The sequence below is a fragment of the Nuphar pumila genome, chromosome 7, assembly GCF_984573655.1.
Source record: "Nuphar pumila chromosome 7, dmNupPumi1.hap1.1, whole genome shotgun sequence".
NCBI classification, from domain to species: Eukaryota; Viridiplantae; Streptophyta; class Magnoliopsida; order Nymphaeales; family Nymphaeaceae; genus Nuphar; species Nuphar pumila.
Genome location: NC_143255.1, coordinates 115,992,332 through 116,015,810, shown reverse-complemented (window position 1 = coordinate 116,015,810; position 23,479 = coordinate 115,992,332).

Below are 23,479 nucleotides of genomic sequence, written 5' to 3'. Positions count from 1 at the left end.
CAATCTTTTTGTAACCCATACCTAGAGCGTTGACCATAACTTTCGCACGATAGAAATTTTGTGGCAATTTCTCATCTTTAGGCAACATACTCTTCACAATCATGCACAAACGGTCAAAACATGATTGACTCAAATTATACTCGGACTTCAAATTCATTAGTTGAAGAACTGCAGACAAGATAGTGTGACTCTCACAACCGTTCCAAAGTGGCTCATCAGCATCTTTAAGTAAATCATAAAATCTACTAGCTGCATCGTTTGGTGATTCTTCATCTACGACAGTTCTTACATCACTAGAACTCATAGCAGAACCCAGTTCTGTTCCTGCAGCATCAAATATCAAATTCGTATATGGATTATCGTGCACCACATTCACCCGTGCATCAAAATCGTTTCTAAATTCTTCTCCATGAAACGCCCAGTTCTGATAATCACTCACAAAACCCTTCCTGTATAGGTGATGTCTAACGCCATGAGGTTCTACAAATCGATTATTCTTACAAATCTTGCAGGGACACCTAATCCGACCTGTGGGATCTACCGTACTGACACTCGCCGTTGCAAATTCAATAAAACTATCGACACCATCCAGATATTCATGCGATAACTCATTGTCCACTATCCTACGGTACATCCATTCACGGTTTGCAGTCATTCTGTCGTATGATGTTACGAATAGTATCCTAACGAATTAAGAAAAAAACAATCAGAATGCGGCGATGAAGAAAATATCAAATTTATCATGCAATATACTATGTCAAACAATAACAAGAATTTTGATGCATGCATTGATAACTTAATATTTTCATGTGCAAACTATTAATGACATGATACAATCATTTGAAGCATGCTTTTATTATAAAATTTCACATGGAAGTCAAAATCAAATTGAAAGTAACTACATGCAAGCATGGATACAATTACATCAAACATTGCAATACATCATAATCATTCATATCAAATAAATGGCAAACATGTACCTGCAGCAAACACACTTCAATATCTCACTAACTACTACCATGCTTAGCATGGACTCCGTACTCCAAAAATAAGAACACTTCCATATTTCTACATTAAAATCATGCTCAGCATGATCTCCGAACTCCAACAAAGCAGTCCTAGATATCAACAACTAAGTGAGTGTGTGAACAATAAAGTGCTGCATTCAATAAATTAAATAACATGTGATACGTTTGCATCACTTACTCACCACGGGTATTTACCCGATTTGCATTGTTTTTGTCATTTACTTACCACAGGTGGCCGAGCACGAGTTGGTTCCGTTGAAAAATCTGCACAAAAACAAAACAAATTAAGTAACAAACTAACTAATCAAGAAAACAAATTGAAGTAAAACTAACTACCAGTAGACATTAACAAACTAACAAATTGAACAACATGGACAACTTGTATATATACATTACAAAAAAAATTTCAACTTAAAATCCATATGGACAACATATATGCAAACTACACTTAAAACCATATGGACATCATATATACACATATTACAATTTTTTTTTCAAGCTAATCACATGGACAACATAGGGATCACATAATAACTTTTTTTTTTTTTAAAAAGAGATCACATGGGCAGCATAGGTATCCATAACAAAAATTCTTTTCAAAACAGATCACATAGGCAACGTAGGTATCTCATAACAAATTTTTGTTAAACCCAGCCGAGTGGAAGAGAAAGAGATAGACTAAGAAGGTTGGAGGCCTTGTGCTCAGCCAAGCTCCCTTCCATAGCCCCTTTTCGCGTTTTTCTCTCAAGGTACGGGTATTTTCTTATGTGAAACGTTTGAGAAATTGGGTAGAGGTAGGATTTCCATGCATGTTTTGATGGAAATCCATGGCGAATCAGTGGATCTACGAATCCACTATGTTATATTGATATTTTTCCTTGTTTTTCATTTTTTTTTTCAAAAAGAAATCCATGGCACGATCGATGTGGTATGGGTGTCGGCTGACAGACCAGCCGAAGTCAAGCCGTGAACCCTCGTTGTTGGCCCAGCCGAGTGATCGGCTGGGTATGATCCCTTTATTTCAAAAAAAAAAATCTTTTTATTCACGTTGGTGGCTGTTGGCTGGCTGGCAGCCAGCCGAGTAGCACTCGGCTGACTGCCAGCATGCTGGCAGGTGCGCCAGGCCCAGCACCCAGTCGGCTGGGTGCTAGGCGAGCCTATGACAGGGCCATAGCCGGCCCAGCCGACAAAAATTCTTTTCAAAACAGGGAAGGGGGTTAAACCCCCTGCCGGAAAGGCAGTTCCGGCATGGGGGGTTGACCCCCTGCCGTGCCTTTACGGCAGGGGGGTCGACCCCCCATGCGTTTCCGGCAGGGGGTCGACCCCCCATGCGTTTCCGGCAGGGGGTCGACCCCCCTTGCCGGAAACGCAGGGGGTCGACCCCCCCTGCCGGAAAGCACGGCAGGGGGTTAAACCCCCTCCATTTCCGGCAGGGAAGGGGCGTACCCCCTGCGTTTAGAAGAAGAAGAAGAAGAAGAAGAAGAAGAAGAAGAAGAAGAAGAAGAAGAAGAAGAAGAAGAAGAAGAAGAAGAAGAAGAAGAAGAAGAAGAAGAATATTACCTGCGCTTCGCCGGACGGTGGCGGGAGGTTGACGGGGAGCGGCAGCTGGCGAGCGCCGGCTGGCGAGCGGTGGACGGGGAGTGGCGGCTGGCGAGCGGCGGTGGCCGGACGGTGGCGAGAGCCGACGGGCGGCGGGAGGGAGCAATACAGCGAAACAGGGAAAAGAGAAAGAGGGATGGGATTAGGGATTTACGCGACATTTAGCGACGGCTTAGCGACGGCAAAATTCCGTCGCGAAGCCGTCGCGAAACCCAAATACCAAAAAAGCGACGGAAAATATTCTGTCGCTACTCCGTCGCTAATTAGCGACGGAGTAGCGACGACAGAGTTCCCTCTCTAAATCCGTCGCTAAAATGGTGTTCTTGTAATCAAAAGTAGCGACAAAAACATGCAGTCGCTAATCCGTCGCTAAGTAGCGACAGATTAGCGATAAAAATCGTTTCCTCGCTAATCCGTCGCAAATTAGCGACAGATTCTATCTCTAGCTAATCTGTCGCTAAGTAGCGACGGGAAAAATCCGTCGCTAATTTCCGTCGCTAATTAACAATTTTCTTGTAGTGAAAAGAAAAGAAAACTCTAATCAAATCAAAGAAAAGCCTTAATCAAATTAAGTATAAAAAACCCTAATCAAAGAAAAAAAAACCCTAATCAAATTAAAGAAAAACCTTAATCAAATTCAATATCAAAAGCTCTAATTAAAGATATTTGATTCAAAGTCCTAATAAAAAAAACCCTAATCAAACTAAATATAAAAAGCTCTAATTAAAAAAAATGATTTAAAGCCCTAAACAAATTTTTTATTTATTCAAAGCCCTAATCAAAACTCTAATCAAGGCCCTAAAATGAGAGAAAAAGAAGAAGAAGAGAGAGAGAGGTCGGGTATAGACCCCCCGCCATTTTTTATTTTTTATTTTATAATTCGCATTCTCCATCACCGTTCTTAGTGTAACGGGGTGGGGGTGGAACAGTGAATCACTGTTCCATGGATGCCACATCCAATGTTTGATCGCCACTGTGTCCCGCGGGACACATGATCAAACACACTCTTAGTAACCAGGTTGCCTTAGCTTGCCTCAAATCTCAAATCTGAGAAAAATTGAGATATTAAAATCTTAAATTCAAGGATTTTCCCGTTCCTGCGAATCAAGGCAGAATATCATATATGTTGAGGAGTTACTTTTGAGGATCCTTGTTAGCAATGACTGGTGGATCATATGTGGGTCCCATGCCAAATCTAAGCTCGAACGCTGAGATGAGGGGCATTCAAACACGCCCTTAGTCACAAACTCAACTACAATGTAGCACCAATTTTTCCTCCTTATGTCCATTTCATCTTTTTCTAGTGATAAGATGAAATGCCAAAGACAAAAGCATCCTACGTGCCACTTAAGTTACTTCATTTGGCACATATGCATTGATTGTAACTGGTGGTTTACAAAATTAGTCACATGATTGATGCTATAGCTTTTCTTGATCAAAGGGGTTGAAACTTGAAAGTTCTCATATACCCAATTTTTTTTTTTTATAAATTTGTCTATTTACTCGTGTATCTATTTAGCTACTTATTTATTTATATAGAGTAGGGGTGACAATCGTGTGACGTTGGCGGGTGGGGTTGGCGGGTCAGAACACCTCAACACAAACCCGACCCGTTTATTAAACTGGTCGGATGTGGCAAACACGAACACGACCCATTTATTAAACGGATAACCCGACCTGACACGGTTAACCCGTTTAATAAACGGGTCGGATCGACCCGACACGATTATATCTCTCCGTTAAAAGATGTTGCAAGCAAGAAATAAGAAAGGAGGGGGGTATTTTAAGTAAGAAGAAATTAAAAAGAGTTATACTTTTAACTTGATTTGATGTTAAAAAAAATTAACGCTGTTTTCAGATGAGAACATTTAATGCTATTGCTCTCAAGTCTTGTCACCTCTGTAGGGCAGGTTTTAAATATTTAAAAGTGTTGTGTATATTTAAAACGAGTTGACACGATTACAAGTTTGAATTATAAACGGGTTGCGAATTTAATCATCCCAAAGAACCATTTTAAATATAAACGGGTTGCGGGTTGACGGGTTCGTGTAAACGGGTTGACCCACCCGCCTAACCCATTTATTAAACGGGTCAAACGGGTTGGCATACCCCTAATACGAACCCGACCCATTTAATAAACGGGTTAGGCGGGTCGACCCGTTTGCGACACGAACCCGTTTAAGCCAAACCCGAACCCGGTTAAGAAGCGGGTGGGCAGGTCGTGTCAGATTTTGCCACCCCTAATATAGAGTAATGGGTCCGTGCTAAACCCATTTGGTGCTAAACCACATGCTAAATGGGTTTTTCAGCTTCTGTGGTGCTTTTTATATGGTTGGGCACAATTGATATGGTTGGGCACAATTGATTAATTACTAAGAATCCACACCTGGATCATGTGTTTTTGATGAAAAAATGATATTTGGAGCCTAAGAAATTTACAAAGATTTTGGATTGTGATTTTTTGAACTTTATAAAATCCCACCCATGTGTTGGAATCAAACGCTTCAAGAGATGATCCCTATAAAATCAAGTACATAGATCACATCTATACGGTCAAAAATTAAAAATAAAATGAAAAAACCTATTTAACATGTGGTTTAGCACCGACCCATTACTCTCCATCTCTTTATCTATCTATTTTGCTATTCGTTTATCTACCCATCAGCAACTCTTGTCCCACACGGGCTTGGCTACAAAATTCCTATTTTTGTGTTCATTTTCCTCAAATGGTCAACGTTAACCTATTCCAAATTCTTTCAAGTCATTTCTCACTGGCCAAGGGGGGCTTTGCTTGTTTGGTAGGAGCAGCTAGTGCACGCCATCTTGTGTTGGGCCGTCGCAGGTTCAAAACCCAATGGTATAGTTGTATAACTGGTAGGGGTCTGCCTAATTCCAGCTAGACTTTTAAAAAAAAAAAAAGTCATTTCTCACTGCCTCTATGTCCTAACAAAAAGAGAAATGACTTCACAAAAGAAACCAAATAACTTTGACAAATCTTGTTTGTCAAATTAGTATCTTTCTTGCACCCACTAGCCTGTAAATAGCCAGTAGAAAAATGGTGCTATATCTTACCTAGAATTCCATAGACTAGAGACTATAAAGAGAAAAAAAAAAGTCAAAATACAAGAGAGAGTTGTTACTACCGTAGCTAGTTCAAAAACATGTACCACTTGTCGTAAATTCGAACCGTTGATCTTAAATGATCAATGCTGATAATAGACTGAATAGCCCTTATAAATTCTTAAAGGAGGGTCGAGGCTTAAGGATTAGGGTTAAACAGCAGCGCAACCCTCTCCTCCTTTCTCTTTCCTCTTTGGCTCTCCCTCTTCCCTGAAGCCATTGCCTGCAACCCTGTGCTACCATTGACATTAGAATGACAAGCCCGTCACAGGAACTGTTTTTATGCAAACTTGTGTCTATACTTGAAAAACAAACCTTTATTCGTTACATTCTTTATTTATTATAGTGTATAATGTCTTAATAGTGATTCTTTTTCACCAATAACATGATAGGAACATGTTCTAGTCCAGATATCTGATCTCTTATATTATGGTCGAATTATTAATGGGACAACAGTTCAAATAAATGTATTTTTTTATGATGAGAACCCTCACCGAAGTGAGAAAAACCCTGGGTGGGGCCCATGACCACCCTGCCTTACGTGGCCTACCGCTGAAAGATACGGGCACACCTGTGTGCCAGCGGGGTTTGATCCGGAGTCTTCATTTCAGCACCCTCACAGCCACCCTGCTGGCCATGTGGGCGAACCTGCAGTACAATCGAAATAAATGTCACGTCTCCATGTTAATCACAAATTGCCATATTTAAGTAAAATAATGTTTTAAATGTGGAAACTCTGCAAAATTTGAAATTGTCATTTGCAATTTGTTGTGCCATATTCATAGTGTCATTTCCTTGACAGAGAAGGGAGCCCATTAAGGCCGTGCATAGTTGTCTAATGCTATTCACTCCAACACAAACCTACCAGCTTGTGTGGATTCGGCCCAGGCATTGGGGGTGGTGGTGGTCTACCTGGGGTTTACTTCGGGTGGGGGCGGGCCCATACCCTGGCCTTTAACAAGGTTTCTCGTTATAGAAAAAGAGTATGGACTTGCCGCCCTAAGGGGTTTGGCGTAGTGGGATGGGGCCTAAGCTGCTAGCTGAAGGTCTAGATTCAAATCTCGTGAGCATCATGAAAGAACACCAGAATTGCCAAACCACAATCAGTACAAGCACAAACACATACGTTTTTAATGTGGTTCGATTACTTGGATCTACGTCCATGGTTGGTCCTCTCACAATCTCTTTTGTTGTTTCAAGAGAGAGGACCAAGCTTTATTTATAGAGAAAATCAAGAGGGACGTCCCATTATATGTGGGATACAATAAGAGCCGTTCACAATTGCAAATTCTTTGTTAATTACAGATTCTTCTTAGATATTCTTTCTGGAGGCTTCGTGAGTCTTATTGATTATTCTTGCAGGACTCTTATCATTAGGAGAACTTAGGGATGGCAGTGGACTGGGGGAAAGCGGGGACCCGCCCCGCCTCGCCCCGTTTGGACCGGGGATGAAGGGTATGAAACAGGGATGGAGGCGGGGACGAAGGTTAAAATCCATCTCCGTCCAGGGATGGAGGCGGGGATGGACGTGCACTTTTCCCCGCCCCGCCTCATCCCCACCCCGACCATTTTTCCCCGCAATATCTCCGCCCCGCCTCATCCTCGTTTGAACCGGGGATGGAGGACATGAAACGGGGATGAAGGCGGGGGTGGAGGATAAAATCGATCCCCGCCGGGGATGGAGGCGGGGGTGGAGGATAAAATCGATCCCCGCCGGGGATGGAGGCGGGGGTGGAGGATAAAATCTTGAGGCAGGGCGAGGGTGGAGACCTTGTCCCCCACCCCGCCCCGCCCCACTGCCATCCCTAGGAGAACCGGCTTTCTCCAAGGACACGTGTGGACCATTAGGAGAGTTGGGTCTCTATCTTTTCCACTGACTCCAACATGAGCTAGGACTCCTGGGTCTCTTGGGACTTTATCTCTAACAACCCCCCTCAAGCTCAACGTCTCGTGAGTGACATTAAGCTTGGTTCTGAAAACTGGAACTGTGAGACTAGTAATGGCTTAGTCAGGATGCCTGCAATCAGATCATGAGAGGACAAGGTCTAAATACATAATTGATGCTTGGCCACCTTTTCATGGACGAAGTGAACATCGAATTCAATATGTTTGGTTCTATTATGAAACGTGGGGTGAGCTGCAAGATACGTGGCATTGACACTGTCACACCACATAACTGGAGGAGACAACATCCAAACTATAAGCTCACGAAGGAGAAATTGAACCCAAGTGAGTTCAGCGGCAACATTGGCAACAACTCAATACTCAACCTTTGTACTAGAGTGGGGCACTATGTGCTGTTTTCAAGAGCTCTAGGATACAAGGTTTGGTCCGAAACACTACAAGAAAAATGCCAAATAACGATGGACTTTTGCGACAGATTTTTTTTGTCGCAAATTTGCGACGGATTAGCGAGAGAAAACCATCCGTCGCTAAGTTCGTAAATATTTACGAAATTTGCGACGGATTAGCGAGAGAAAACCATCCGTCGCTAAGTTCATAAATATTTACGAAATTTGCGACAAAAATTTTGTCGTCGCCAACTCCGTCGCTACTTAGCGACTAAATTTTATGTCACAAAACTCGTCACGCTTAGCGACGGAATACCTCCATCGCTAGTTTGCAATGGAGTTTGCGATGAAAATATTTCGTCGCTAAATGTTGCTGTAAAATCTCGCTGATTAGCGCTGGACTAGCGACAAAAAAATGCTGTCGCTAGTTCGTCGCTAACTGTCGATGTAAAATGCCCTAGGGAACAAAATCATTTTTTTTACTCACCCGCGCCGCTTTCCGTCCTCTCTCCGGCTACCGCCCCTCACGCTCTCCGGCTATCGCCCCGTCCCTCTCTCCGGCTACCGGCGACCGCCCCCCTCACGCTTTCTGGCTACCACCCCGTCCCTCTCTCAGGCTACCGGCTACCACCCCCTCCCTCTCTCTGGCTATCGGCGACCACACCGACCACCTGCCGCTCTCCGACGACCGCACCTCTTTCGGTTGTGCCCCCGCGACCGCTGTCGCCGGCGACCACCCACCACTAGTCATCACCCCTTCCACCTTCTTTTCTCTGTTGCGAGGGCGCCAACGACTCACACCGTCGTCGTCCATTCCGGCGACCTCAGTCAACATCCCTGACGCCGTCTTTCCTCTACGTTTTTTGGTGATGCCGCCGCCAGGTAAACCCCTCTTCTTCTTCCATGTGAGGGGTCGACCGATAGGGGGGTGGAGCCCCCTATCGTCGCCACTAGTCGGCAGGGGGTTACTCCCTACCTTTCTTTTGGGGTCGACCGACGGGGGGGGCTGGAGGCCCCTGTAGTCGCCTCTCATCGACAGGGGGTTACCCCCTGCCTTTCTCTTGGGGTCGACCGACAGGGGGGTGAGCCCCCTGTCATCGCCTCTTATCGGCAGGGTGTTACCCCCCCTGCCTTCCTTTTGGAGTCGATCGACGAAGGTTGAGCCCCCTATCGTCACCTCTCATCGGCAGGGGGCTCCATCCCCTATCACTCACCTTGTCGTCTAGCAGGGGGCTCTACTCCCCCTGTCCTTCTTGCTTTGTCAGCAGGGGGCTCCGCCCCCCTGCCATTTGCTTTGTCGACAGGGAGCTCTACTCTCCCTGTCCATCTTGTTTTGCGAGCAGGAGACTCTGCCTCCCTTGCCTTGATCTTGTTGCCGGCAGGGGCAGAGCCCCTACCTTTCTCATTTCTGGCAGAGGGCGAGGCCCCTGCCTTCTTGTGTTTCCCGGCATGGGGCTAACCCCCCTGCTCTCATGTGTTTTATCGGTAGGGGGCAAAGCTCCCCTTGCCTTCTTCCTGTTTTCGAGTAGGGGGGCGAAACCCCCTGCATCTCATTTATTCTCTGACAGGGGGCTTCGCCCCCCTGCCTTGATGTTATTGCCGGCAGGGGCAAAGACCTTGCCTTTCTTGTTTTCAGTGGGGGGTTGTGCCCCCTGTCCTGACTTGTGTTTCGACTGGGGGGTGGTCGTTTTAGTTATATATTGTATATTAGAGTTAGATGCAATTTTCTGGATGTTCTTGGACGTGGTTATTTTAGTTATTTTTCTGTTCATCGTCTTATGAGTGAAATACGCCACATTTCTTTTTTACTGTCTCTGTTTGATTAAATCATTTTCTGTTTGATTATTAGAAATATGGTGAATGTTGGTTTGATTAAGCTATATTTTTTGTCTGAATGAATCTGAATATTAAATAAATTTCATTATGATTTACTGAATTTCAATATTTGAATGAAATTGAATTTCATTGCAATGCTTTTATTGTTTGTTACTGAATTTATTTATGTTTTTTACTGTTTTCTGTCGAATAGTAACTGAAGTTTCATTACATTTTTTTTACTATGTTGACTAAGTTCCATTGCATATTTTTACTATTTGTTTTACTGATTTTTACTTGTGTTTTACTAAGTGTTTTACTGATTTTTTATGTTTGGATTAAATACTAGTGTTAGTGTTAGTTTATTACTTCGTTAGTTGTTTAGTTAAATAGATTAGTTAGTTGTTAATATAGCAATTAGTTAATTGTCAAGTGAAATAATTAGCATTGTTGTAGAAAAAAAATATGATTTCTATATATATTCGTCTTTCTGTTAATTTTTTCGCCATATCGTCCCTGTATTGTTTTTTATATATATTCTTTGCAGGTACGTTGCTGAGTAAATTGCGTGATGCTTATTGCTAAGCATCACATGCTGTAAAATCTTCAATACAAAAAGAAATAAGAAAAAAATTGAAAGGCAAAAGAAATTTAAATCGGGTAAATACCTGTGGTGAGTAAGTGATGCAAGCGCTTTACATGTTATTTAATTTTTGAGATGCCACACATTTCTGTTCACACACTCACTTAGTTGTTGATATCTAGGACTGTTGTGATGGAGTTTAGAGATCATGCTGAGCATAATTTTAATATATGTGAATAGAAGTGTTCTTATTTTTGGAGTACGAATTCCATGCTAGGCATGGTAGTAGTTAGCAGGATATTGGAGTGTGTTTGTTGTAGGTACATGTTTGACTTTTTTTTGATATGAATGATTTGGATGTACTGCAATGTTTGATGTGATTGTATTCATACTTGCATGTAGTTACTTTAAATTTGATTATGACTTCCAATTGAAATTGTATAATGAAAGCATGCTTAATTGGTTAGCATTCTGATGATTCTCTTATAATTGGTTAGGATACTATTCGTAACATCATACAACAAAATAACTGCAAACCGTGAATGGATGTACCATAGGATAGTTGACAACGAGGTATCACGTGAATATATGGATGGTGTTGAAAGTTTTATTGAATTTGCAACATCAAGTGTCAGTACAATGGATCTCACAGGTCGGATTAGGTGTCCCTGCAAGATTTGTAAGAACAATTGATTTGTATAACCTCATGACATTAGACATCACCTATACAAGAAGGGTTTTGTGAGTGATTATCGGAAGTGAACCTTTTATGGTGAAGAATTTAGGAACAATTTTGACGCATGGGTGAATATGGTACACGATAATCCATATATGAATTTGATATTTGATGCCACAGGAATAGAACTGGGTTCTGCTATGGGTCATAGTGATGTAACAATTGGGGTAGAGGAAGAAACACCAAATGATGCAGCTAGTAGATTTTATGATTTACTTAGAGATGTTGATGAGCCACTTTAGACTGGTTGTGAGTCACATTATCTTATTTGTAGTTCTTCAACTACTGAATTTGAAGTCCGAGTATAATTTGAGTCAATCATGTTTTGACCGTTTGTGCATGATAGTGAAGAGTATGTTGCCCAAAGATGAGAAATTGCCACAAACTTTCTATCGTGCGAAGGTTATGGTCAACACTCTAGGTATGGGGTATCAAAAGATAGATGCTTGTCCAAATCGCTGCATGTTGTATTTCAAGGATTTGGAAAACAACATATCATGCTCGTCATGTGGGCATCCTCAATTCAAGTCAAAGACAAGAGGCAATGGTAACACGAGATTAAAAGAAGTTTCATACAAGTCGCTCCGCTACTTTCCTATCACCCTTAGATTGCAACAATTGTATATGTCTTCAAGGACAACTAAGCACATGAGATGGCATGCAAATAAAGTTCGACATGATGAAGACAAAATCACCCACCCTGTTGACGCGGAAGCTTGGAAGCACTTTGATTGTACTCATTAGAACTTCGTAATGAAAGTGAAAAATGTTAGACTCGGTCTATATACAGATGAATTTAATCCATTTGGGGGTAGATCAACTCCATACTCATGTTGGTCAATATTCGTAACTCCATACAACCTTCCACCAAACTTGTGTATGAAGCGTCAGAATTTTTTCTTGTCTCTATTGATCCCTGGTCCGACCTCACCTGACCAAAATCTTGATGGATATTTAAAGCCATTGATTGATGAACTAAAAGTATTGTGGGATGACAGTGTTATCACATACGATGCCCAAAAAAAATAAAATTTCAATATGAAGGGCACTGTTCTATGGACAATCAGTGACTTCCTGTATATGACATAAATAATGAGGTAACTTTATTCAAGTGTCATTGGTTTGATCTAACTGCAACAAGAGTTGACAAAGCCTCAGGCATTGTGGAAGTGAATCATAAATTAAGGTTTAAAATATATGAACTATTCATATTAGCCTCGCAAGCTCAACACGTTTACTATATTTCATATCTGAGTATAAAAAAGTCAGATAAAAATGAATGGTGGGCAGTTTGCAAGGTGAAGTCTAAACTATACCCTGAGTATGATCAGTTACAAGAAAACAAGTTAATTGAAGAGAGTGATTACTATCAATCAGATGATATCTATGACTTCTCTTATGGTCACGATGTGGCACATGATATGCATGTCATATCTCCATTGGTCAATACTCCATTCATAAAAGAATACGATCCAAATGATATACCAAGTGGATGGGCAAACAATGAAAAAGAAGAAGAAGAAGAAGAATATGAAAGTCAAACAAGTGATGAGGAAGAATTCTCGAGCTAGTGAGCAAAATCTTGTAATACAAACCTCTATTGAATGTATTTTAGTGTTTAAATATTATACAAAATCATTTTTTATTCTTTGATTATGTATCTTTGATACATATCGAGTTATGATTTGAATGTATTGTAATGTGTTTGAATGATTTGAATGTATTGCAATACTTGATGTGAATAATTTCAAATTATTTGAATGTATTGAAATGTATTGCAATGATGTGAATGATTAGAAGGTATTTTAATGTTTGAATGTATTGCATTACATTTTTTATTCTTTGATTATGTATCTTCGATACATATATAGTTATGATTTGAATGTATTATAACATGTTTGAATGTATTGTAACATGTTTGAATTATTTGAATGTATTGCAATACTTGATGTGAATGATTTCTAATTATTTGAATGTATTGCATGACATTTTTGATTTGTTAGAATATGGTTCATGGAAGTTACAATGGTCGTTGATCCAGTGGTAGCCAGTCTCAACCTTCATCTTCACAGGCTACTTTGATAGGTATATCTTTTAACTAATTGTATACTTGATTAGTTTAAATGCGTATTCTGAGAATTTCTAACACATTTTTCTACAGACGATGTTTTGCCTATACATGACCCACCTACACCAGTTGTCCATACAAGTCACGAGCCAACGCAGGATGCATGGTCTTCTCAGTCTGACATAAGAAGACTCATTCAAATAGTGTATATCGATAATCAACCATAAGTATTTCATTTTCACTTATTACTTATCTTATAAATATTGTATATTGATAGTTAATGTGTACCAATTCATGTGCAACGCATGCTTCGAGCCACAACAAGTAATACGAGATATTAGGAATTCACTACTTCAATAATTATCAAGAGCAATCGCTCAATAGAAAGAGTACTCGAAGAAAGTGTTGGAAAGATTGTGGTCCTCATTCATGGTATACAATCATTTTTTATAGTTAATGTATTTTATATTTAATTTTTTGTTATAGTCATGTCTACTAACTTTCTGAAAATATTTGTAGGCTTCGATGTGCTTCGCGATTACGATGGAGGAATATGATGCAAAAAAGGTGTGGCAGAAGGTGGTTGCCAATCGATTTACAGACATCCTGCACAATATGAAGACTGCAACAAGAAAAACATCTGGCGAGATAAATGATCCACTACAATGGAAGGGTCATGGACCTCCTACTATCAGGTCAGATGTTTGGGATGCATTGTGCAACAAGTGGGCAGGGCATGAATTTTGAAATCGCTCAGCGAAGGCTGCACAAAACCGAGCAAAAATACCTGATGCTCATCTACACACAGGTGGATCTAGGACTTTGGGGAGCCACCTGAAGAAAATAGTAACTCATTAATATATATTGTCAATTTTATAAGTATTGTTGCAAACCTGTTAAATAATTCTTTTATCATTTAACTTCGCATGAAGCAGAAAAATGAGGCATTGTGTCATACAAGGATATGTTTGTTGAAACACATAAACGTAAGACCATGGGAGAGTTCATATAAGAGAAGGCGAGAACGACAACAATATGTATTTATTGTATTAATAATCATTATAATATACAAGTTATCATAAACATTATAATTCTTAATTATTATGTCATACTATAATTATTACTTTTTAGGAGTCATACGAGCAACAGATGGTAGAACGATATGGCGATGACTCTACTCAGCATCCACCTTTTGATCCTGCAGCATGGTTAACTGCAACAGGTGAACCCAAAAAGGGTCGTGTGTTCGGGTTTGGGAGTAATATGAACACCTCACCAGTCGTTGCTTCCTCCAGTCATGGCTCACAAAGTTCTCCCGTTAGCATCAGTTCCAAGCATCTTACTGACCCGCCTAATTCTTGGAATGGTGTACACTAGCTCGTTAAGGACACAATGCGTGACTACTTACATAATTTTTTTTTGATGTTGTCTGTAATGAGTTGAGCAGTTTTTTTTAGAACAGGAGAACTTTGTGTGTAGGTGAATCTCAGACATGAAAGTTTCATGTTATGTATTATATGTCATTAGATTTCATGTCAATTTGATTGCCTTAACTTAGGTGCATTGCATATCATTTATTTCAGTATATTTTGTTTATCAATACTAACCTTTCCTTTCTTGTGTAGGTTGTTGGTGCTAATCAGCGTAGTGGAGCTGAAGGCGCAAATCGAGACAATGAAGAAGAGGATGCACAAAATCTTGGCGATGATTAGATTCATGTGTTGCATTTGGTGTACCTTCTTTTTGTTTAAGAAATTTAAATGTTCAATTGTAAATAATTATAATTTGCGAATTTTGTAGTGGATCGATTAATTGTTTTAGTTTCCTTTTATATATGTTTTGACAGGAAATATAAATTGTACAAGAAATACAAATTTTATTATGAGAATTTTTTTCTCGATATTTATGTTTTATTTTTTTCCTTTTTTGTGATGAATTAGCGACGAAAATATAGTGATAGATTAGCGACATGCAATTTAGTGATAGATTAGTGATAGATTAGCGACATGCAATTTGGTGATAGATTAGCGACAAATTTTAATTCGTTGCTATTTACTAGCTGGTCATTGTTTTGCGATGGATCTTAATTCATCGTTGGGTTTGTCGCTATATTAGCAACAACATTAGCGACATATATTAATCCGTCGCAAAACCAAAATCTTTGTATAATAACAACGACTTTGCGACAGAACTTGTCGTTTGCTAATTCATCGCAAATTAGCGACGAAACTGACGATAGATAGTTTCTGTTGCTAATTAGCGACTATAATTTTGCAATGAAAGCCATCCATCGTTACTCCAATGCTAATCCGTCGCTAAACACGTTAGCGACAGATTAGCAACAGAGTAGGGTTGTCGCTAATTCACTGATTTCTTGTAGTGAGATATAGAACATGATGTTGATCGTCAATCATCTAGGCATTCAACTTAATTTGAGTATGAATACACAGATATACCTTGGGACTTGGACAATCCATATTGAATAGAGAACTTTAAGTACCTCAGGATGCATTTAATTGCAATCCAGTGCTCCACAATTGGATGATGCATAATCTGGCATACTTTATTCACACTGGAGGAGATGTTTGGCTTGGTTAACATGAGACAGTGTAACACCCCTACAATACTTCGATATAGGTTGGGATTTTCAATATCTGGACTGCTTGTTACTAAAAGTTTATTGGAGGCTGACAATGGCATGGATATGGGCTTTGCATCAAGCATGTTGGACCTTATAAGGAGATTCAAAATATACTATCTCTGTGAGAGAACAAGGCCCTACTGAGTGTAGGTGGCTTCTATGCTAAGAAAGTAATGCAACCTGCCAAGATCTTTAAGAGCAAATTGGTTTCTAATAGATATAACAAGATCATCAATATAAGACTGGCAATTTCCAGTGACCAGAATATCATCAACATATACTAAAATAAAAACCTGCACTTTATCCTTATGAAACATAAACAATGAAAGGTCTGTTTTGGAACTGAAGAATCCACACTAAATCAGAGCATTACTTAACTCTGAAAACCAGGCACATGCTACCTGTTTTAATCCATATAAAGCCTTTTTAAATTACATAAGTAACCAAAAAAAATTGGATTTTCAAAACTAGGTGGTTGAACCATGTACACATCTTCTTCTAAAGTACTATTAAGAAAGACATTTTTCACATTAATCTGCTTGACATTCTATCCTGCATTTAATGCAAGAGATAAAACAATATGAATAGTGATTGGCTTGACCATTGGACTAAATGTTTCAAAGAAATCAACTCTTTCTTCTTGATGAAATACCTTAGTAACTAAACGAGTCTTATACCGTTCAAGAGTCCAATAAACTCTTCTTTTTATCTTGTAGACCCACTTGGATACTAAAAGATTATAATTCTTATTAGGGGAAACTAGTTGCCACGTGTTATTTCTGATAAGGGAAACATAGATCTTCACTTTGGCTTGACAACACCTAGGGTCCTAAACAACTTGTTTATAGGTAGTGGGTTCCTAATCTCTGGTAAGTTCACTTAACAAGGCTATGGGAATAAAATATTTTGACACATGGTATACTTTGGGTTTGAGAGTCCCATCTTGAGCACGGGTTATCATCTGTTGCATTCTGAGAGGTGCACAATTCGATGCATTTTGATGAGTTAGTTCAGGAACTTCAGGTAGAGCTCCAAGGTCAACAACTAAATTAATGTCTGGTGAGTCATGATAAACAACATTAGATGACTCAGTCTCAGCTTCTGCAATAGGTGAGGACAGTTCAGGTTGCGAGGAATTTTTTAATGATGTCATAGGTCTTGGGATCAATAGAAACAACAACTAGAACATTGGTGACTAGGTGGACTCTCACTTTCTGGAGGTTTGTCTAAGGAAATTTTTCTTTCATAAAAAATGGCATCTCTAGAGATGACAATTTTATGGGATTGAGGTTTAAGACAAATATAACCATGATGATTGTTGTTGTATCCTAGAAAAGCATGGACTTTGGATCTAAAGTCAAGTTTATTTTTCCTATAATCTTAGGTTTGGGAAGCAGGCGCAACCAAAGGTTTGAACAACTTGTAATATGGTCTTTTCTTGAACAAGATTTCAAGGAAACACTTGAACTTAAGACACTACAAAAATTTTGTACTACTAACTACGACTGTTGGCAACAGTTAATGCTAAAAAACTATAGTAAATACTTTTTAACTATGATCAATAACCATAGTGGATGGTACCATGCCTAATACCATTAATTACGGCCGAGTTGTAGGGAATATGGCCATAGTAAATGAGCATAGCATTAACTATGACCGATAGTCGTAGTTAATGCTGACTCAGACTAGGTAATGAAAAACTATTAACTACGGCCACTAGCCGTAGTTAATGCTCACTATTAAGTACAGTTAGGGGTCATAGTCAATGACTTCAGTCACTGCTGACTATTAACTATGGCCCATGACTGTAGTTAATGATATTTTTTTAGTTATTTATTTACCAAATGGCACATCACTTGTCTTCATTGTCAAAAAAAAAAATACTTAAGTATGAAATTGTAAAGAGATTCACGAAAGCATAAACAAAGACAAATACCAAATAACCAACAAATATAAATCCCTCAATAATGAATCCAAAACTTTGAGCAACAACTAGATGCAATTTTAGCTAAAATGATAAAAAAAGGAAAAAAATAATCCAAAAGCAAGCAAATAGATCCCGAAATGGCTAGCTGCTAAAATGTCTGCTCAAGGATGACCAGATTGAAGTGCAAGATTAGCCAAGACAACCTACCATGATCAAGAAAATAGAGAGTCATTCAAAGACAACCCAGCCAACTGATCAGTCAAGGGGTTTCCTTGCTACTGTTAAATGCTCCACAAGACTTCCATTGTCTCTGTAACTTCTACTCTCAACGCCTCTGGTGACTCCAGCAAGTGTAGCACCTCAGGCTGGTCCATCTCAAGTAGCATGCCAGTCACTTTGGCAGCATGGTCATGTTTCAGCTACTCCACAAGAGCGAAGAGACTTTCACCCAACATATGAAAGTTAACCCCAAAAAAGGTTAAATCAGTACCATGCTTATCAAAATAATAGTTCATCAATGTGCATTAGTACATACTTCCTAAACTATCGTAAAGGGTTTATGCATTTCAAAACACTCAAATTTTATATTATTGAAGAACATCAACACAACTATAAATTTTTTCACACTTGTGAATTTTAAATATAGATTCATGGAAGATGAACCTTTTGTATTTGCATCTCAGGTAGAATAAGTCTTCTATGTGCAATGTATTTGCATCTTAGGCAAAACAAGTCTTTTATGTGCAAGATTATATTGACAGTGACTGACAAATTTTTATTAGGAGAACACCTAGAGATTTTTTTGAGATAGGTAGGCAACAAGTAAATCAAGATGACAACCTACATGGTAATACTAATGACAATTATATTGAAAATGAGCCATATAACATTTGAATTTTAGAAGCTATTGATCTTGATATTGATGTACCATGGGTTAGGACAGTTGACCATGCAACAGTTGTACTGACCCAGTCATTGATGGAAGAAAATGAAGATAAACATCAGGGCATAGTGATAGTTTTGTTAACATATTATTTCTGGATGGGCTGACGTAGTTTGATTGCACGCACATAAGCTCCTTCCACTCCTGGACTTTTTTGAATTTGCTTCCTCCTTGGTTTTTAATCCACTCTGGTATGCGGGGATAAAGCAAACTGAGTTTATTCCAAAGTCTGTACCCCTCCTAATGTCCCTCTATGGGGGCCGACCATGCTCGCAAAATTTGAAATCCGCATCCACTCCTCAAATTTAAAGCAATGATTCCTCTTTAGCCAGTTTCCAAATTCAAATAGGACTGGACTGTGATCCAATTCAATCTGTGGCATCTCCAACTTACACAAATGTGAGAAGAAGTTAATTATGATAATATAATAAGATAATCAACAATCATAAAGGTAAAATAATGATGAAGTCAATGACATTATATTTACCTTCTGTGAACAATATCGTGCAAAGCTTTTTGATCTAGAGTATGCAGAAACTTTTGCTGAGCATGATTGATAGTATACATTGCAATTTGTGCATTTAACAACAAAATAAGTTAACATAAATAACCATAAATACAAAATAAAAATATCTCAATATAAATTTTAACTTATTTTAGGGAGATCTAACAACCTTAACTTTGAGCGACGAGAATCAAAATCTCTCATTAGGGCAGCCCACTGAGACTTAAGAACATCTACAGGATGGTTGGTCATGTGTTCTTTATGTGTCTTGCATTTTTTATAGATTTTCCTCAAGTCACATCTATAATTTCGTATAGACCGTGAATATTGATTCATTACATTCTCTCATGGAGTCGGCAAGATTATACTTTACTACAATAAATACAATTAAATAAATATTACAATCATTTATAAATATTATACATAATCTAAGAAAATATATATTACATACCAACAGAAGATTCCACATGTCATCATTGCGACTCAGAGGTAATGACTTCCAAGTAGCATAATTAAGTGGATTAAGCTCTGAATTTCTTGCCAACATTCCCAAATATGAAGTCAAATAAGCAGCTTCCCGGCCGATGGGCTGCCCATACTTATTTATGGACACATGGTGCTTCACGTGGAGCCTTCACAAGCTGAATTCCTTGTGCTGACGTGTTCTAGCACCAATTCAAATTATCATAATGTTGAAACAAGTGCAACAACGATAAGTGATTGTTTATTACTCAATAAGTTTTATTTTTGTTCAACATTGGTATGTTATTTATGCATTTATACTGCATGATTTTAATTGTGTATATTATTTTTGTAGGATAAAATCAATGCTATGAAATCTCAATAAACTGAGGGAGTTACATATTCTTTTGTCTCACAATGATATCTTTCAGCTCTGATACCACTTGTAGAGAAACTAAGATAACAAAAAATATGCGGAAGCAATATAGGATCTAACAAAGGCACAATCAAATCACAACACAAGGGTTTACGTGGTTCAGTCAACACGACCTACATCCACGGGGCATGGAGAGAATAATCCACTATAATGAAAGTAGATAGTACAACGTCCAATAGCTTGCCCAAAGCTAAAGATAATAACAACAAAGAAATCACAGGAAGAAATGAATACAAGATTACCTCTCGGGTGCACAACCCGAGTCAAAGCCCACACCACAACCAACACCTCTATCTGAGGATCAATGCGTGGTGACGAACCTTCTTCCTTCCTTTTCTTCTTTCTACTCTCTCTCTTACTTCTTCTCTCTCTGCAGACTGCACACAGCCACTCTTCCCTTCTCCTTCCAGCACACAGCCTTTGCACCCCTATTTATAGATGGCATAGAGTCTTCTAGATATGAACCTTCTAGAAGTGAGCCTTCTAGACCCATTTCAGAAACCGAAGGGGTTTTAACCCTTCAACTTCCTGCATTAATGGGAGTTAGGTATTCCACTTCCCCACATCATTAATGAGGGGATAGGGCTGGCCCTTCAACTTCTCCTGCATTAATGAGAAGTGGGTGGCTATTCTACTTCTCCACACCATTAATTAGGAATAGGGCTGGACCCAACCGATTAAGCTCTGAATTTCTTGCCAACATTCCCAAATATGAAGTCAAATAAGCAGCCTCCCGGCCGATGGGCTTCCCATACTCATTTATGGACACATGGTGCTTCACGTGGAGCCTTCACAAGCTGAATTCCTTGTGATGACGTGTTCTAGCACCAATTCAAATTATCATAATGTTGAAACAAGTGCAGCAACGATAAGTGATTGTTTATTACTCAATAAGTTTTATTTTTGTTCAACATTGGTATGTTATTTATGCATTTATACTGCATGATTTTAATTGTGTATATTATTTTTGTAGGATAAAATCAATGTTATGAAATCTCAACAAACTGAGGGAGTTACATATTCTTTGTCTCACAATGATATCCTTTCTCAGGTTATTGGAGAGGATAGGTTTGAGCGAGTTCATACTTAAGTCATGGGTGTTAAGCCAGTTGAGTTCTTCGGTCTAGCCCCTACTCGAACCCAACTAATGCAACAGAATGCAGAATACGAAGAAGAGATCCATGAGCTGAAAGAAAGATTGTATGAGTTGAAATCCAATAAGAGGAGAGTACGTACTCTAGAATCTCAAGTTCAAGAATTGATGGAACACTTAAGGACCAGCCAAGCAAATGCTTCACACCATTCTCAGGTCATTTTCAATTATATTTTAATATATTTTCTATATCAAAAGTTAATTACAACATTATACTTTGAATCATTCATTGTTTTCTTTTAGCTATATCACGAAATGGATTTGAAACTTTTTTGGATGACCGTATTTTGGACATATGAAACTTTTTTTTATGAATATATTTTGGACATATAGAGGATAAGCTTCATAGTTTGAAATTATTTTTGCTTGTGAAATTTTTTCTTGCTAGAGGCTTATATTTTGTAACTTTCTCAACGTTAGCATATTTTGATGAATGTATTTTGGACATATAGAGGATAAGCTTCATAGTTTGCAAGCCTTGAAAGGTGCAATATTATTCTTATAATATATTTTTTAGGGGGGATGAATTGGAAAAAATTGGATTATCGAAGTGGTTCACCGATAATCAGTTAGATCTCATGATAGGGAAAGTTGTGGTAAGACTAAATGTCTTACACGCTATATTTGTTTAGATCCAAAACTTAAATGTTCAATTTCAGATGATGCCATTTGCTTCAGGAAGGTTGGTGTGATATCGTATACTAATTTGCACAGTATAGCTCTGAATTTATTCAGGCCTTGGTCTTCCAAGATGTCCTCCTATTGGAGAGGGAGTTTTTGTGATATGCATATGCCTTTTCAGGTATCCCTTTCCATAATGATCTGTATCATAATGCATCATCTAGACTTTTGTATAAGGCAGTCTGTTATATTGCCTGCTTTCTGTGTTTAAGGTTTCTAATTGCTGGTTTAAGCATTAATCTCCATCCAAATTTTCAATTTGGAAGCACACTGATGAAATTCTAGTGTAGTTTGGTCAGCAATAGGAATCATTAGAAAGTGTTAGGTAAGGGGTAGTATCAACAAAACCATCGGGACTGATGATCCATCTGCATCTCAGCACTCTGAGTCGGTTCCAGAAGGTGTGCTGGCTTGAATGGGGGAGGATGAAAAGACGAAAGTCCTAATGAATTTGTTCCATAGTTCCATACAGAAAGGCCTTGAGGGATTTTTGTATATATTTCAAGCAGGTGCCATCTTTCTTAGGTAGATTGAGAGAGATCAATTTACTATTGGAGGCAGGACCCAGGGTGAATGGACGTGATAGAGCATGGTTTCCCTCCCACTCAGAGGCGGAGCTGGGGGGGGGGGGGGGGGGTCCCGAAACAGTTAATTTTTTTTTTTTTAAAAGCCCAGTCCTATCCCAGCCCTGATTCCATATGAAATAGATTTTTATCCATTTTTTTTAGCCCAGTCCAGTCCTAGCCCAGCCCTGAATGCAGCAAATAGTTTGATTTGTCCATATGAAATAGATTTTTATTAATAATTGTAGCCATTTTTTATTTTATCTCAAAAAAATAAATTTTCGGGGACCCCCGACTATCACACCAATTTTTTTTTTTGGCTACACCCCTGTATATGACATTTTTTTGGCTATATGAGCTTGCATATGACATTTAGAGCGTATTTGGAGATAATGAAGATGCACATCCTGTGTGATTTTGAATGTTTTTGTGGTCTTAAATTTTTCTGTTGGTTTTGTACCTCAAAACTTTGCATCATTTTCAAGTTATAAACTTAACTTTTTCTGTTGGTTGCTAGGGAAGGCTTACTTAAGCACCAAAGCTAGAGGGTCCTCCACAGCTTGCATAATAGCTCTCACAGATCAGGTTTGTTTTCATATTTAAGTGACCACTGCCTATTTAACATGAAGATGATTGCCCGAGCCTTGTTCTTATTAGCTTTGTACTGGCCGATGAAGCCTACATGTCTCCCTCTTAATGCCACCTGTTTATCTGCCACTCTTTGTCCATGATACCCCACTGGCTTTTGTTTCCTGTAGGCTGCACAACAATTTCTTTCGCTTGATCTGAAATTCTGAACCAAAATCTTGCTTGCGTAGTATACATGCTGTGAATCTTGGTGACGGTGGATTTATAGTTGTCAGAGATGGGTGCACCATCTTCCGTTCATCTGTTCAGTAGCATGATTTCAATTGCACATATCAGCTGG